The 13,185-nt window shown below is 43.7% G+C and overlaps 1 long non-coding RNA gene across 1 annotated transcript; it reads right to left on the reverse strand.

Moving 5' to 3' along the window:
• Positions 1-12,260: 12,260 nt before the first annotated feature.
• LOC136492877 (uncharacterized) lies at positions 12,261-12,776 on the reverse strand. The gene is made up of 3 exons (XR_010768222.1): positions 12,701-12,776; positions 12,442-12,604; positions 12,261-12,357 (listed from the first exon to the last, which is right to left on the reverse strand). It is a non-coding gene; the product is annotated as an uncharacterized lncRNA (long non-coding RNA).
• Between the last annotated feature and the right edge of the window lie 409 nt (positions 12,777-13,185).

The raw sequence follows: 13,185 nt of genomic DNA on the forward strand, positions 1-13,185 counted from the left end.
ACGTTTGTGCGCTCCATGAGGGAACCAAGAGTGAGCATGAGGAACGCTATCATCTTGTGATTAAAAAGCTAAATTCATTTGAGATGCTTCCCAAAGAATGTGCTAATGAGATGTATTCACGTTTAAATGTTCTTGTAGAGGAAGTCAATGGGCTTAGACTTACTCAAATGTCACCATCCGACGTTGTGAGAAAGATCTTGAGTGTCCTCCCTATTAACAAATATGAGCATATTGTGACCGTGCTACACCAAGGTAATCTTTCCACCGCTACACCGACACAAATCTTGGGAAAGATCAATGCTCATGAGATGTACATGCACATCACGCCACAAGATGGCTCATCCTCTACCAAGAAGAAAGAGAAGGACTTAGCATTCAAAGCTAGCCAAGACAAGGGCAAAGCAAGACTTGAGTATGAGAGCTCAAGTGATGAAGAAGATGAAGATGAAAATCTTGCTCTCATGGTGAAGAAAGCCGCCAAGATGCTAAAGAAGCTAAACAAGAGTGGCATCAAGTTCGATGGCAAGAAGAAGAAGTTCTTCACAAGCTCTAGAAGAAAGCCAATCTCCAAAATGGATTGCTTCAATTGTGGTGAACTTGGTCATCTAGCACATCAATGCCCCAAGCCCAAGAAAGACAAGTTCAAGAACAAGAACAAGGGCAAGAAAGATGACTCAAGTAATGAAGATGAAGATGAGAAGAAGAAGAACAAGCCATACAAGAAGAGAGATGGCAAAAAGAGGGACTTCCACAAGAAGAAGAAGAGTGGAAAGGCCTACATCGTCGGTGATTGGCTCACGGACATTGATTCATCTAGTGGATCATCCGATGATGAGAGTGACAATGAGAAGGTGTCCGCCATTGCTATTGATCTTCCATCTTCACCGCCACCATTGCCATCATCCTCTACACACCTATGCCTTATGGCCAAGGGTGAATGCAAGGTAACTAATAGTGATGACAGTAGTGATGATGAGCAAGCTAGTGATGATGATAGTGATAGCGATGATAATGATTCACCTTCATATGATGATCTTGTCAAAATACTAAGAAAATACACTAAGATCATTAGAAAGAGTAGAGCTAAAAATGATTCACTCTTAGCAAAATACGATACATTAGAAAAGGCTAATGTTGAGCTTAGAGAAACAAATGATGCTATATCATCCAAACTCAAGGAGCTCAAATCTTCTAAGAAAGAGCTTAAAGATAAACATGATAAACTTGAGTTGGTGCACAATGAGCTCATCACTAGCCACAACAAGCTAAAAGATGAATATACAACTCTTAAGATCAATCATGATACTCTTGTTATTGCTCAAGAATTTTTACCAAATGAGCCACATGATGCTACTAACCATGTTGTTAAGATTGATATAGCTACATCATGTGATGATTTAATTGATGAGAGCATTGAGCAAGGATCTAGTGGTAAAGGCAAGCAAGTGGTTGAGTGCAATGACTATGATGAATATGTCAAGCTCAAGAACATAGATGAAAAGCTCATGAAAGATCTTGAAGAGATGAAAAGCCACAACACCATTGTGCTAGAAACTCTTGATCATGACAAAGAGTTGATCCTTGAGAATGAGAAGCTCAAAGAAGAAAACAAGAAGCTCAAGGAAGAGAAGAAAGATGATGCTCTAAAGGAAGAAAATAAGATGTTCAAGTTGGAGAAAGAGCATCTCAAGATTGGATTGAGCAAGTTTGCTAGAGGCAAGCACCTCCAAAGTGATCTACTCATGAACACCATCATGAAGATGGATAGAAGTGGCATTGGATATGTGGCAAGTGTAGAGAAGAAGAAGGCTCAAGTTCAACAACAACAATCAAAGCCAAAGAGATGTTTTGAGTGTGGACAAGAAGGCCACTTTGCTCATGAGTGCCAAACTCCACCGCCACAACCCTTGCCCAAGCATGCTAGACCCTTTGCCTTCAATGCTTACTACATGCTTAGAAAGGAATCTAGTGGAAAGATGAAAGTCATGTTCTTAGGACCCCCTAACAAGAATAGGCCTAAGAAGATTTGGGTGGCTAAGTCACTTGTTAAGAAGGTGAAGGGCCCTCAACAAGTTTGGATTCCTAAAGCTTGAATCTCTTGTGTGTAGGTGAACTACAAGACCGATGGAAGTCATTGGGTTATTGATAGTGGTTGCACTCAACATATGACCGGTGATCCTCGTATGTTCACCTTACTAGATGAAGAGGTAGATGGACAAGAGAAAATAACCTTTAGAGATAACTCAAAGTGCAAGGTTAAAGGATTAGGCAAAGTGGCAATATCAAATGATCATTCCATCTCAAATGTGCTATATGTTGCTTCATTGAGTTTCAACTTGCTATCCGTTGGACAATTGTGTGATCTTGGCTTCCAATGCTTGTTCACCGAGAAGAAGGTTGTTGTATCCAAGGTAGATAATAATCAAGTGATGTTCAATGGATTTAGATACAACAACTTATATTTAGTGGACTTCACCTCCGAAGATGCAAATTTGAAGACTTGCCTATTCACCAAAACAACACTTAGATGGCTATGGCATAGAAAACTTGCTCATGTTGGTATGAGTTCACTCAAGAAGCTAACGAAGAATGATTTGGTGAGAGGGTTGAAGGATGTGAAGTTTGAGAAGGACAAGCTTTGTAGTGCATGTCAAGCCGGCAAGCAAGTTGCAAATACCCATCCAACAAAAGCTTTCATGTCAACCACAAGAGTGTTAGAACTCTTACACATGGATTTATTTGGACCAACAACATACAAGAGTTTGGGAGAGAATCTCTATTGTCTTGTGATTGTTGATGACTATTCAAGGTATACATGGGTATTCTTTCTTCATGACAAATCCGAAGTTGCATCTTGCTTCAAGAAGTTTACCAATAGAGCTCAAAATGAATTTGAAGTGAAGCTCAAGAAGATAAGAAGTGACAATGGAAAAGAATTTGACAACACAAACATTGAAGCTTATTGTGATGAAGTTGGGATCAAGCATGAAGTCTCCGCAACTTATACTCCTCAACAAAATGGTGTAGTTGAGAGGAAGAACCGGACTTTGATCACTCTTGCAAGGACAATGCTAGATGAGTACAACACCCCTGAAGCTCTATGGGCAGAAGCAATCAACACCGCATGCTATGCATCAAACCGCCTGTTCCTTCAAAAGTTCCTTGGCAAGACACCTTATGAGTTGCTCAATGGGAAGAAGCCGGACGTCTCCTTCTTTAGGGTGTTTGGTTGCAAATGCTACATCTACAAGAAGCGGCAACACCTAGGGAAGTTCCAATGATGTTGTGATATTGGTTTTCTTGTTGGTTACTCAGCAAAGTCCAAAGCATATAGAGTATTTAAGCATGCCACCGGCTTGGTTGAAGAAACATATGATGTGGAATTTGATGAATCTAACGGCTCCCAAGGAGCACATGAGAATCTTGATGATGTAGGTGATGAACCATTGAGGGAGGCTATGAAGAACATTCCGGTTGGAGACATCAAGCCTAAAGATGATGAAGATGATGTACAAGTGATAAATCCACCCTCTTCATCAAATGTACCATAAGATGGCGAAAAAGATAAGAGAGTAGAAAATAAAGACACTCATGTCTCCCATGAGCAAACGATGGTACAAGCACAAGATGTTGATGCTCCACAACCTCCTCCTCAAGTGGTCAATAGAAGAAATACACCTCTCCTACAAGATCATCCACAATATCTCATCATAGGGAGTCCATCAAAGGTTGTAATGACTCGATCTTAAAAACTTGCTTCATTTATTACTCATCACTCTTTTGTCTCTTGCTATGAGCCTACTAAGGTAGAAGAAGCTCTCCAAGATCTGGATTGGATAAATGCCATGCATGAAGAGTTGAACAACTTCACCCGCAATGAAGTTTGGACTCTTGAAGAGCGGCCAAAAGGTGCAAGAGTCATTGGAACAAAATGGGTGTTCCGAAACAAGCAAGATGATCAAGGCGTAGTTGTGAGGAACAAGGCAAGACTAGTTGCAAAGGGGTTCTCTCAAGTTGAAGGTTTGGATTTTGGAGAGACCTTTGCACCGGTTGCAAGACTAGAAGCCATTCGTATCCTCCTTGCATATGCATCACATCATGAAATAAAATTATATCAAATGGATGTAATAAGTGCATTTTTAAATGGCTTTATTAATGAACTAGTCTATGTTGATCAACCTCCCAGGTTTGAAGACCCTAGATATCCTAATCATGTTTATAGGTTGTCCAAGGCATTATATGGGCTTAAGCAAGCCCCAAGAGCTTGGTATGAGCGTCTTTGGGACTTCCTCATTGAGAAGGGCTTCACCATTTGGAAGGTCGACACCACACTATTCACCAAGAAGCTTGATGGGCATATCTTCATTTGTTAAGTGTATGTTGATGATATCATCTTTGCATCATCAAATAAAGAATCTTGCAAAGAGTTTGGTGAATTGATGTCGAAGGAGTTCGAGATGTCAATGATTGGCGAGAAATATACTAATGATCTTCTAAAGAGATTCAAGATGGATGAATGTAAGTCAATCAAGACACCAATGCCAACTAATGGACATCTCGACCTAGATGAGGGAGGTAACATAGTTGATCAAACTCTCTACCGCTCTATGATTGGTAGCTTGTTATATTTAACCGCATCTAGGCCCGACATCATGTTTAGTGTGTGTATGTGTGCTAGATTTCAAGCTAATCCTAAGGAAACTCATTTAATTGCTGTTAAAAGAATCCTTAGGTATCTTAAGCACACACCAAGCATTAGCCTTTGGTATCCCAAAGGAGCTAGATTTGAATTAATTGGCTATTCTGATTCGGATTATGCCGGGTGCAAAGTTGATAGAAAAAGCACATCCGAAGGATGCCATTTGCTTGGAAGACCACTTGTGTTTTGATCCTCCAAGAAACAAAATAGTGTGGCCTTATCCACCGCCGAAGCAGAATACATTGCCGCGGGTGCTTGTTGTGCACAAATACATTATATGAAACAAACTTTGCTACACTATGGTGTAGTTCTAGAAAAAGTAACTCTTTTGTGCGACAATGAAAGTGCGGTAAAACTTACAAATAATCCGGTTCAACACTCTCACACCAAGCACATAGATATCCGCCATCACTTTCTTAGAGATCATGTTGCTAAGAATGATATTTCATTGGAAGGTGTAAGGACTAAGGATCAATTGGCGGATATCTTCACTAAACCGCTAGATGAGGCAACTTTTTGTAGATTGCGGAATGAGCTCAATGTTCTTGATTTTAGCAACTTTACTAAAAGATGAGCTTGTGTTGTCCCTTGCATTGCATTGTAATATACAACATGTTTAATGTTTGGTAATGCATATAGAGCTTGTCTAACATGGTTAAGATAACCAGCGTAAAGCATGTGAAGAAGCTTAACCTTGAATCAAACTTGACAAGCAACTAGATTTACTTTCAAGTATTGCATTGCATATGCATTAATGTTGCTTTGTCGTTTATCTTTAATTGCCCTCTTATTGCCTATTTTCTTAAAAAGAATTATAGCCTAAGGCAAAATATTTTCAAAATTTTTGAGGGTTTGAGAGAGGTCACTCACATCAGTCCCAATTGGTGTTTATTTGGATCTTATTGAAGTTGGGACTTGATTGGGAACAGGCAGCACGAAGGACTTTGAAGATTTGCTGAAAAAAGAGTGACCGGACGCTGCAACCGAACTCTGATGTCCAACGCCCGATTAGTTCATAGGAGGTGAACTGCTGCTGAGAAGGAGTGATCGGATGCTGAAACAGTGTTCTCCTAGTGTCCGGTCAGAAGGCGATCCAGCGTCCGGTCGATCGAAGACGAAGGAGACAACTTGCACCGGACTCTGGCTGCGTCCGGTCAGTTGGGATCGGACACGTCCGGTCGCGATTCCAGGGGATTTGGACCTCTTTGGAATTGATCGGACGCTGGGTGGTAGCGTCCGGTCGCTGCCACCGGAGCGTTCGGTGAATAGGAAACGTGCGGGATTCAGATTCTTTCCTCTTTCCTAATCCAATCTGTCGGGGGACCCATATAACTCAATCGCCCGTGCGCTTTGACCTATCTCACCGACATCGCCGCCATCTTTGCCCCACATCCGCACTGAACCCTAGGCACTGCCTCCACAAGCTCGTCGTGCCCAGCCCTAGCCACACAGCAAGCTTCGCTGCGCCATCCTCAGCCGAGCCGCCCTGCTTTCATGCTAGCACCGCCGTGAGCCCGTGCTGCTCCACCGTGCCTCCCTGCATCCGTGCGCCCGCTCAGCCACACCGCCGTCGAGCTCCTGCGTAAGCCCGTGCCATCTGCTCCACCCTCACCGCAGCCAAGCTCCAGTGCTCCAGCATCGCAGTGCTCAAACCCTAGCACCCGCACTGCCATCCATTGTCTCTTCACGGCCGATCCAGAGCTACATTGCTTTGCCACAACCCTAATCCTAGGATTCTCGGTGGTCCCCCCCCGTGTCGTTCCTCTGCTTCTCGGGTCACCGGTTCGTTAGGTAGCAAGCCCTCGATTCAATTTCGTACCTAATTGTTTGCTTTCTTATGGTTTCATCTCTAGATGAATAATTAAAATTATTTGTATATCCTATCTATTCTATCATGTAGCGAGTCGGTGCCGTTGAGGTCCTATTTGCAGTTGTCAGTCTACTTGAGGCCAAGCCTACGAGTATGGATCGAGGCCAAGCCTCAGAAGTGATAGTTGGCAGTTGTTTCTTGTTAGCGGCAGTTGTTCTTGTCAGATCCTTTAGATGGCTCGTGTGAAGAATGACGGAGGTGGTCCAGGTGATGAGGATCCAAGGCGTCCGCCTCGCTTGCCTGTAGATCCAAAAGGCAAGGCGACAAAGAAGCTGGCAACAAGGAAGTGGAAGTATCCAGATGCAGATACAGCTAGAGCAGCCATAGTTGTAGAGGCCGCAGAGCATGCCGAGAGAGGAGGTGCTCGCAGTGGTGTTGTCATTGTAGATCAACAGCTTCCACCAGTGATGAGAGAAGCACTTGAGCAGGTTGAGCGCCGTCATGGTGGTCCAGCTAGGACTGTTATGGTTGCAGGACGGCGCCTTGCTATTGATGAGAGTCAGCCTCAGGGGGAGTCACAGTAGCAGCCACAGGCAGCAGAGCAGACTCAGGAGGGATAGTAGGCCAAGGAGACAGAGCAGGCACCTCAGCCACAGCTTTGCTGCTCTGGTCGTACCCGTGCTCTAGTCACACCGAGGGCATATACATAGCGGAGGGGTTCTCGTCCACCGCCTAGACCACAGGGTCCGCCTCTAGTGACCCATCTAGATCTGAGGGCCGCCACGGGCAAGCAGGTGCAACAGCTCAGATTCATGGATTTTGAGCAGTGGTTTCCGCCGAGGAGGGATGATAGAGCTTTAGAGGGCTTCTACACACCATTGCAGGAGGATTTCTATAATGCATATCTTAATAGTGGAGCTATATTCAGATCTCAGAGGGTGTGCAACATTAAGTCTATAGTTGCAGTAGCTGGAGAGCACATTCGCCCCTACCTTGCATATCTGCCAGGGCTGACAGACTTGATTGTACAAACATGATTATATGTTCCATCTTGGGTCCGTGGGTTCTATGCTACTCTCTGGATTGACCCGCAGCACAAATACATTCACTTTGTATTCAGAGGAGTCTATAGGCTGCAGAGCACTTGGGTCAGGGAGATACTCAGGCTTCAGGAGCAGCCCGTCAGGTTACATGAGGTTTGCTATGGACAAACAGCGCCTCTTAGACGCCCTCATGGCGGTATGGTGCCCCCTACAGACTTGGTTCACCACTGTTTCACATAGCCTTTTGGCGAAGGGTCGAGAAGGAACCCCAGTGATCTCACTCCCACTGCTCGTGTGCTTGAGGCTATCATGAGGAGAACACTGCTTCCGAGGATAGGATATAGAAAGGGCTTGACTTGTATACAACTATGGCTTCTCAACACCCTGATGCAGCAGACCGTATTTGATATTTGGGATCTCCTTCTTTCAGAGATGAAGGATACTATTGCTGAGGGGTTTAGAAGTCACCGATAGTTGCCCTATGCCCACTGGATCATGTTCCTTATTCACAGGGCAGTTATAGTGAGGCCGCCTGAGATGCTTGATGAGTACAGTGGTGCTACTACAGAGTTCCTTGCATATAACCTGACTCAAATGATCCACCATAGTACACCGAGTGCACCTAGCTAGCCACGCCATCGTCTAGAGGTGCCAGAGACTGCAACCCAACAGGATGATACTATTAGGGGCATAGCAGCTATTGAGGAGGAGCAGTTAGATGCTCAGCAGGAGGGGATGGTCGAGAGCGACCCCAGTGACAGCTCAGATGAGGACTATCGGGACATTCCTCAGATGCCTACACGTCGATAGGACCATGAGGCCGGTAGCTCCAGTTCAGCTCCACCTGCACCATAGACAGACCCCGCTCTACTTGCTATACTTGAGCGGATAAGGTAGAATCAGGCTCGCTAGGCACAGGAGACAGCTGCTACTTTCGCTCAGTTTCAGACTCGGCATGATGAGTTCCAGCGTCAGTAGCTGGCTATGCAGCAGCAAACACAGGCTCTACAGCAGCAGCAGCAGGCCATGCATCAGCAACAGATCCTCATGCAGCAGCAACTACTTGGATTTATGCAGCATGTTGTGATAGCTATTGGGGCTCCACCGCCACAGCCTTTGCCCCAGCTTGGTCAGACTACCACCACTTCTATGACTCCAGCGTTATAGCCTAGTGGGCTTCAGAGTTAGGGACAACCACCAGCATAGTTTGCTTCTCCTATAGAGCAGGTGTCCCAGTGGTTCGCTTTGCCAGTGCTAGCCCCGCAGTTCACACCTTTTCAGACGAGCTTCATAATGGCTCAGACTTCCTCACTGCTAGTGATAGAGACTACAGTATCCAGAAGCCTTGGTGCATCTTTCAGTGAGTTGACAGGGCGGCCTACTCCACCATATCTACATGTCCTAGGTCCGTCTACAGTTGCACTTATTACCGGGACTACAGAGAAGCTCCCTTTCTCAGTGGCATCATCAGAGCTGGCTGCTACAGTCATACCAGCACAACCTATAGCAGCTCTAGTTCCTGATCTGACCCAGACTGCTTTAGCATCGCTTCTAGCTACAGAGGATCAGACTGCTCAGAGCTTAGGGTCAGATGATGATGTCACTCAGTTCCAGCTCGCTCCTCGTACCTCAGCGCCCGGCTCGTCAGCTGCAGCCCCGCTGACCGACCCTTAGGTTTTGGTGTTTGACGCCAAAGGAGGAGAGGGATCGAGTATGTTAGACTTAGGGGGAGCGACATATCTAGGAGGAGCTTAGTTTATCTATTAGCTTATCTATTATATTTGGAGTTTTTATGTGTGATACACTATTATGCATTCATTGTGTGTTTACTTTTTATGCATCAAACAATATTTATGTGATAGTGATATCTACGTGATCGTGATATATGACATGTGTGCTCTCTACTTTGAATTATTTATATGTCATATCACTTGTGTTATGCTCATTTGCTTTGCTTCCGCATTTTACTCCGATGCAAATAAGCTTTATTACTTGTACTCATGCTTATTTCATATCTTTTGAGTACATCATGTCGGCTTGGGTCATAAAAGCTTGCCTAACACTTTTGTTCTTATTGCCAAAAGCTTATATGAACCAAGCATGTTAAAAACCTCATCTCTTTCACATACTCGAGGTGGTATTGTCATCAATCACCAAAAAGAAGGAGATTGAAAACATCTAGACCCCTAGTTGGGTTTCGGTGATTAATGATAATACGTGATTACTGTGACTAACGTGTGTTTTACAGAGGCAATTAAGTTAGGTCACGGTAATGGAGATCGATTGGGCAATCATGGTGGTCATGCCCCTACGATGGAAATCGTTTCGGTTTTCAAAGGATGGACGACAAGGTTAAGGATAGACTAGTTCTAAGTGTCGTTTGTAGTTGAAGAGACACTTAGAGTAGTTTAGGACTTTGTTTTTTCCTTTGGCCATACTATTAAGGGGGGTATGGACGGGTAGCTTGACCTAGGTGAGTCTAGTGGGTTAGGTGTGGTGCACACTTGCTAAAACTAGCACTAGGTAGCTCAAAAATAGCCCTTAGATCCAATGGAGCAAACTTCATTCATATATGATCGAGAGTTGGAAGTGAATGGAGGGTCAAATACTGACCGGACGCTGGCTCAGAGTCCGGTCAGTTCATTTGACCAAAGTGATTTCGTCTGGCGCGATCGGACGTTGAGAGCCAGCGTCCGGTCGACTCCAGTAAGGTTTCAGAGAGGGAAAATCATGACCGGACACGTCCGATCACACTTTAAATACTGGAGTTCGGGGTGAACTGACCGGTGCATCCAATCAACATGACCGGAGCGTTCTATCACCCCGCAGAGGCACATAACGGTTCGTTTTTCAGCCGGTGTTATAAATACCACCTCCATTCGTGTGTGGGGGTACTTTTGCTCATTCCAACAGCTGAGAAACACCTTTGAGAGTGCCAAGAAGAGCAATGTCCTAGTGAGGTGATTGAGATTTGAGAATCCCAAAGAGAGCCCTCATTAGTGAGATCAAGAGTAGCAAAGTGTGCATCCACCCTTCTCATTAGGCTTGTCATGGTCAAGTGAGAGTCCGTGCTTGTTACTCTTAGTGATCGCCATCACCTAGACGACTTGGTGGTGATTGGGAGCTTGGTGATCATCCGGAGAGCTTGTGGATGATCCAACTCAAGTTGTGAGCGGTTGTGGGTGATTCATCGCAACGGAGTGTCGAAGAATCAACCCGTAGAGAGCACTTGATCCTTGCGCGGATCAAGGGGGAGCTACACCATTGCGCGGGTGCTCCAACGAGGACTAGTGGGGAGTGGCGACTCTCCGATACCTCGGCAAAACATCGCCGCGTTCCTCCTTCTCTCTTTACTTTGAGCAATTCAATTCTTGTCATTTATATTCCTAGAATTGCCATGCTAGAGTATGATTGGAACTTAGGGTGCTAAACTTTTATGTGTTAGATAAATAGAAACACTTTCTAAGTACAAGGGGTTAATTGAGCTAACTGTAGAGTTTAATTATTGCAAAGAAATTTAAAATTAGCCCAATTCACCCCCTCTCTTGGGCATCTTGATCCTTTCACCATTCTGTATTGGAGTGTGCTAAGATTAGTTTAATACGGATTAGCCAGTGGAACCTCAAAGAATTGACATGTGCAGTGATATGAGTGTGTTGCCTCATATCAAACAACTAAGTTGTCATCAAAAAATTAAATGATCCTTCTGTGCATCCAAGCCAATAAATCTGGATGGTTTGGAGGAATGCTGGATGAATTTGTGAGAGAAAAACACTATTTCGGATGAAAAAATAAGCGGATCAAGCCGGGTTTAAGGGCACGCGAACGGAGAGTAGCTGGTGACATTTATCATACTCCGCCATATGGTGATATGAGTGTGTTGCCTCCATCTAAATCCTTAACATGAACTGCACAGGCTAAATCCTTTGACAAACAAAGAAAGCTAATGCCCCCATCTAAAAAACGGGCTTGAGCTCTATATATCTTCCTGCTCGTACAAAGCAGGTGTGGTAACAAACATGTAAATACAAAGACTCTCTTTACCAAATATTCATAATCCGAGTGAAAGAAGTAAATGATTGAGGTACATGTGCGAACATTTAGGAAACAAAAATAGATGTGGCACTATTTCAAATCAAAGTACAAAAGGTTTGTTTTGCTTAAGTACTGAACAGCAGATAACGTGCAGAGTAAAATTTCCAAGGGGTCTACTTTCCTTTTTGTCAGGTATGATGAATAGGAAGAATAACAAAATCGAACTGGATGCAAGGAAACTTACTGCAGAAACTATATGGTTAGATGGTCCTGTCCAACCGGGCCTCTTTCTTCTCTCAGTAAAGTTGACATGTCTCCTTTTCTCTCACTCTCTAACATAGCTGAAAAAATGAGCGGGGCAATTAGAAGTGCTGGTCAGTTTGTAAACCACAATAAGAAGACCTGGACAATCACTTCTGTCAGTGGCACTGCCAGTGCATCCTGGTCTAATTGCACAAATTGTCATCAATAGCAAATTCGTGACTCCTGAATTTTAGCTTTCTGTATGGGAACAAAAAAGTTTCTTATTCAACAACTGTTCATTTATGGAGAACATCAGGTCTGATCTTCTATCAATAGAAAAGAACAAAGGAGGCAAGGTTTGGTAGATGGCATTCAGATAGGCACAGCATGGTGAATTAATTTACATAAAAAAAACTGTAGGGGTGGGCAGTACCATTGTTGGGCATCATAGAATCCCTGATGGCAAACAAAATTCAAAGCAAGCGGGTTAGGAGACCTAGTCATAACGTCAACAGGCCTTCTTATACCTGCATGGATAGTCTAAGTTTTATTTCTTTGGCAAGAAAGAGGTAGCAGTACCTATGGAAGAACTTGAATGTAGTTCACTGTACCTAATTATGTTCAGGAGAAGCGCCGTAGCTGAGCTGCCTCCTGGTGCGAGATTTATGGTAGACATTTAGATCAATACATGAAGGACTCTTTTCTTAAACCATTTCATGACAACCAAGTACAGAGATTCAGTCTAACTATTTTCTTATTTCACTTCAACTTGAGCTGTAAAAGTAGATAAGCGGTCACACTTTGTATTGTGTATACGCAACGAAGTAACATCTTGAATCATCACATCATCTGAATTCTGAGATATATTACCTGCTCTCTTACATCATTATGACAGAGTGTAGAACCTCTTATGTAGCTTTCAAATCTATCAGGATGCCTCTGTATGCTGGCGACATGACAATAAAATTATTTTCAGCTATGACTATTGCACTGCAAACCTCTTATGATTTGTGAAACTACACTGGCATAACCTAATATTAAGATTTGCAAAGAGAGTTACCCCTCCTCTAAGCAGTTGTAAATACTCTACAGTGGAGGCTACCTCTCAGAAGAGATTGACACAAAATTAGGAAATCCAAAGACTGAATGCTAGAAGGCAGTGATGCCTACACTGGATGGCCTTTTGTAGTTGAAGACAATATGTCAATATGCATCCTTTTACAATCGCAGGTCCCATGAAAACATTGATTCAGACATTAAAAAATATGGTAGATACAAAATTACAAATGCATAATAGGTATACCCTTATTATGTAAAAAAGAACGCATACTAAAGTGGGAAGGGAACAATAAACA

Source organism: Miscanthus floridulus, chromosome 11, assembly GCF_019320115.1.
Source record: "Miscanthus floridulus cultivar M001 chromosome 11, ASM1932011v1, whole genome shotgun sequence".
NCBI classification, from domain to species: domain Eukaryota; kingdom Viridiplantae; phylum Streptophyta; class Magnoliopsida; order Poales; family Poaceae; genus Miscanthus; species Miscanthus floridulus.